Source organism: Rutidosis leptorrhynchoides, chromosome 5 (genome assembly GCF_046630445.1).
Source record: "Rutidosis leptorrhynchoides isolate AG116_Rl617_1_P2 chromosome 5, CSIRO_AGI_Rlap_v1, whole genome shotgun sequence".
Classification (NCBI taxonomy): domain Eukaryota; kingdom Viridiplantae; phylum Streptophyta; class Magnoliopsida; order Asterales; family Asteraceae; genus Rutidosis; species Rutidosis leptorrhynchoides.
Window position 1 is genome coordinate 236,305,205 of NC_092337.1, and position 6,000 is coordinate 236,311,204.

Genomic DNA, 6,000 nt, shown 5'->3' on the forward strand with positions numbered 1-6,000 from the left:
AATAGACACAAGTACGTGAAACTACATTCTATGGTTGAATTATCGAAATCGAATATGCCCCTTTTTATTAAGTCTGGTAATCTAAGAATTAGGGAACAGACACCCTAATTGACGCGAATCCTAAAGATAGATCTATTGGGCCTAACAAACCCCATCCAAAGTACCGGATGCTTTAGTACTTCGAAATTTATATCATATCCGAAGGGTGTCCCGGAATGATGGGGATATTCTTATATATGCATCTTGTTATTGTCGGTTACCAGGTGTTCACCATATGAATGATTTTTATCTCTATGTATGGGATGTGTATTGAAATATGAAATCTTGTGGTCTATTGTTACGATTCGATATATATAGGTTAAACCTATAACTCACCAACATTTTTGTTGACGTTTTAAGCATGTTTATTCTCAGGTGATTATTAAGAGCTTCCGCTGTCGCATACTTAAATAAGGACAAGATTTGGAGTCCATGCTTGTATGATATTGTGTAAAAACTGCATTCAAGGAACTTATTTTGTTGTAACATATTTGTATTGTAAACCATTATGTAATGGTCGTGTGTAAACAGGATATTTTAGATTATCATTATTTGATAATCTACGTAAAGTTTTTTTTTAACCTTTATTGATGAAATAAAGGTTATGGTTTGTTTAAAAATGAATGCAGTCTTTGAAAAACGTCTCATATAGAGGTCAAAACCTCGCAACGAAATCAATTAATATGGAACGTTTTTAATCAATAAGAACGGGACATTTCATTGCCTTTCCCAACTCCCAAAATATGTCGGTAGAAAAATGAGGCACTCAAACACCATTAACTCTGGATTTGCGAGCTCTACTGAAGAACCCATAGGAAGACTCAAAGCAACGGTGACGGTACATCTACTGCCAACCAGTTACCGAGACCAAAAGTGAGAAAATACTACAAATGTGGCAGCAAAGCTCAATTGTCTAATCAGTGTACCCAAACTATGAACCCCAATTCTGCTACTCCTCAAACTAATCAAGCAGCAAGGAAGAAGGTATCAAAGACGACTCTTCCAGAACCCATCCTTGGATGGTTTTCCCAAAAAAAAAACTAATCTCTTAGCTACTGTGCATGGCATTCAAAACAAGCAAATCTAGTATCTCGATAGTGGGTGTTCGAGACATATGACCGGATGTAAGTCTCCGCTAATGGACTATCAAGAAAAGGATGGTCCAGTTGTTTCATATAGAGTTAATTCGCTGGGTTATACAAAGGGTTTTGGTACTTTAACAAATGGGAATATTACATTCTCAAATGTAGCTTATGTCGTTGGGATTAAACACAACTTACTCAGCATAAGCCAACTGACAAACAAAAGAAAGATAGTCTAATTCAGAAGGAAATTGGCACTATTTTTGATAAGAAAGGGAAGCCACTGCTAATAGCAAAAAGACATGAGAACAGGTATCAAATTGACATGAACACAGCAGTCACAACAACTGATACTTGTTTTTACTCAAAGGCAGCAGACAACCTCAAGTGGTTATGGCATAAGAGACTCTCACATCTCAACTACAAAGATATTCACAAATTATCAAGTAGAAGTTTAGTGTCTGGGCTACCCATCATGTCTTATGTGAAGGACAGATTGTGTTCTAGCTGTGAAAAGGGAAAACATCACCATGCTTCATTCAAGTCAAAGCAGATTTCATCTGTTGAGAAACCATTTCACCTAATTCATATGGATCTTTTTGGTCCTGTTAATGTAGCCAGCTGTAGTGGAAAGAAGTATACACTGGTTATTGTTGATGAATATTCCAGATATATTTGGGTATTCTTTTTGAAGCAAAAGAGTGAAGCTGCTGATGAAATTATCAATTTTATCAAAAGTATAAAACTATTGAATGGGCAATTGGTGAAGCAGCTAAGAAGTGATCATGGTACAGAATTCAGAAGTGCAACATTGGAAGAATTTTGTGCTGACAAAGGTATTTCACAAAACTTTTCTGCTGTGAGAACACCACAACAAAATGGTGTTGCACAAAGAAGAAACAAAACTCTCATTGAAGCAGCAAGATCTATGTTAGCTGAGTCTGGGTTGAAGAATTCATACTGGGCAGAAGTTGTGAATACTGCCTGTTTTACCCAGAATAGATCTTTAATAGTGAAAAGACATCAGAAAACTGCTTATGAAGTTCTCAAAGGAAGAAAAAGACCCTAAATTTCATTTCTTCATGTATTTGGCACTCCTTGTTTCATTCTAAACAATAGGGACCAGCTTGGTAAGTTTGATGCTAAAGCTGATGAAGGTATATTTCTTGGATATTCTAACATGTCAAAAGCATATAGGGTCTACAACAAAAGAAGGGGCTGTTTTGAAGAATCCATTAATGTCATATTTGATGAAACTGCCCCCACTTCATCTTCTGGTTAAGAAGATGAGGAGTTACTATTTGAAGAGCTTACTCAGCAAGCTCTTGATGATAAAGAAGAACCAGCAGCAACTCCCTCTCCAATTCATGTTGCTGGGTTCTCTGATGATGAGATAGAATATTCTGTTCAATCTGTGTCTAAACCATGTGGACCTACTGACTCTACTGAAGTTCTATAAATTGAGCAAAGGTCTAATGTTTTTGAAGGATCACAAGCTGGTACTGGTTTCACTCATAATGAACAGCTGTCTTCTACTATTGTACATACTACTGAACCAGCTGATGATCAAGATGTTATGTGTTCCACAACAAGCTCACCTGTTCATAACACTAGATGGACAAGGGAGCATCCAATTGAGCAGATTATTGGTGATCTGACTAGTGGCATTAAGACAAGGAGGCATGCAACCAGTAAATTTTGTATGCATGTAAACTGTTTGTCTACCATTGAACCTACCTCTCCTGAAGAAGCCTTAAAAGATCCTAGCTGGGTAGGAGCCATGCAAGATGAGTGTAAAGACCCGTTCTAATCCATTTGGACGAATACATTACATTTGGTTACATCGCGAGGTACTTGACCTCTATATGATACATTGCACAAACATTGCATTCGTTTTTAAAAGACAAACATCCATTACATCGAAAGTTGACGGCATGCATTCCATTTCATAATATATCCAACTATAATTGACTTAATAATAATCTTGATGAACTCAATGACTCGAATGCAATGTCTTCTGAAATATGTCATGAATGACTCCAAGTATTATCTCTAAAATGAGCAAATGCACAGCGGAAGATTTCTTTCATACCTGAGAATAAACATGCTTTCAAGTGTCAACCAAAAGGTTGGTGAGTTCATAGGTTTATCATAAAACAATAAAATTCATCATTTTGATAGACCACAAGATTTAAATACAGTACACCTATCTCGTGTACAAAACCATTTTTCATAATGCTTAGCAGATTAGGTTCGTATCCTTTTCTTCCCCGTAGGTTGCCTCGCAATTTTTAAATAACCGTACACATATCTCGTGCACAAAAATAGTACACATAACATGTGTATAAAAATCATTCTCTCGATACATAACATTCAATTTGATTTTATTGCTCAACATGGTAACCGACCTTAACATATAATGCACATCAATAATATCCCCTAAACAGAACATCTCGTCTGTATAATATATAAACTTCGAAGTACTAAACACCACGCCCACTAGCTCTTTCGTCTAGTGAACATTCTGGGTGGGGGTGTTAAACCCGGTAGCTACCTTTAGGATTCGCGTGAATTAGGGCCATACCCGTTTCTAATTCTTAGGTTACCAAGCAATAATAATCAGGGGAAAATATTCACATCAATTGGTGGCAATTATCATGTTTACATAATTCAATAATAATCCACAGAACTCCTATCTGTATAATAATTCATTCGAGGAATGTTTTGCTTGTGTCTATTGAAATGTCCCGTTCATATCGATTATAAACGTTTCATATTCATTGATCTCTTTGCGAGGTTTTGACCTCTACATGAGACGTTTTTCAAAGACTGCATTCGTTTTTAAAACAAACCATAACCTTTATTTTATCGACAAGGTTAAAAAGAAACCACCTAGATTATCAAGAAATGATAATCTAAAAATATCACACTTACACACTACCAATACATATTGGTTTACAATATTAATATGTTACAACAAAGTAAATCTCGAATGCAGTTTTAAACAATATTATACAATCATGCTGACACCGAATCTTGTCCATATTTTAGCATGCAACAGCGGAAGCTCTTAATAATCACCTGAGAATAAACATGCTTTAAACGTCGACAAAAATGTTGATGAGTTATAGGTTTAACCTATATATCTATCAAATCATAATAATAGACCACAAGATTTCATATTTCAATATACATTCCATACATAGAGATAAAAATCATTCATATGATGAACACCTGGTAACCGACATTAACAAGATGCATATAAGAATATCCCCTATCATTCTGGGAAATCCATCGGACATGATAAAAAACGAATTCGAAGTACTAAAGCATCCGGTACTTTGGATGGGGTTCGTTAGGCCCAATAGATCTATCTTTAGGATTCACGTCAATTAGTAGATCGGTTTACTAATTCTTAGGCTACCAAGCAAAAGGGGCATAATCGGCTTCGATCATTCACCCATATAATGTAGTTTCAATTACTTGTGTCTATTTCGTAAAACATTTATAAAACTACATGTATTCTCATCCCAAAAATATTAGATTTTAAAAGTGGGACTATAAATCACTTTCACAGATTTTTAGTTCGTCGGGAAGTAAGACTTGGCCACTGGTCGATTCACGAACCTATAAAAAATATGTACATATATATCAAAGTATGTTTAAAATATATTTACAATAATTTTTATTACGTTTTAATGATTTGAGTTTATTAAATCAGCTGTCCACGTTAGTAACCTACAACTAGTTGTTCACAGTTAGATGTACAGAAATAAATCGATATATATTATCTTGAATCAATCCACGACCCAGTGTATACACGTCTCAGGCTAAATCACAACTCAAAGTATATATATTTTTGGAATCAACCTCAACCCTGTATAGCTAACTCAAACATTATTGCATATAGAGTGTCTATAGTTGTTCCAAATAATATATATACATGGGTCGATATGATATGTCAAAACATTTGTATACGTGTCTATGGTATCCTAAGATTACATAATATATTAGAATACATATATAATACAATATAAGTTAGCTAGGATATGATTAATATAGATTTGTTACCAATTTTCACGTAGCTACAACAAGCAAAATTATCCAATCTTGTTTTACCCATAACTTCTTCGTTTTAAATCCGTTTTGAGTGATTCAAGTTGCTATGGTTTCATATTGAACTTAAATTTATGAATCCAAACAGAAAAAGTATAAGTTTAGAGTCGGAATTACAGATTACAAGTTGTTTTTGTAAAGGTAGTCATTTCAGTCGAAAGAACGACGTCTAGATGACCATTTTGGAAAACATACTTCCACTTTGAGTTTAACCATGATTATTGGATATAGTTTCATGTTCATAAGAGAAATCATTTTCCCAGAAGAATAACTCTTAAATCAAAGTTTATCATAGTTTTTAATTAACTAACCCAAAACAGCCCGCGGTGTTACTACGACGGCGTATATCAGGTTTTACGGTGTTTTTCGTGTTTTCAGGTTTTAAATCATTAAGTTAGTATATCATATAGATATAGAACATGTGTCTAGTTGATTTTAAAATTCAAGTTAGAAGGATTAACTTTTGTTTTCGAACAAGTTTAGAATTAACTAAACTATGTTCTAGTGATTGCAAGTTTAAACCTTTGAATAAGATAGTTTTATATATATGATTTGAATGATGTTATGAACATCATTACTACCTCAAGTTTTATGGATAAACCTACTGGAAATGAGAAAAATAGATCTAGCTTCAAAGGATCCTTGGATGGCTTGAAAGTTCTTAAAGCAAAATCATGACACGAAAACAAATTCAAGTAAGATTTTCACTCGAAATAAGATTGTTATAGTTATAGAAATTGAATCAAAGTTTGAGTATGAGTAT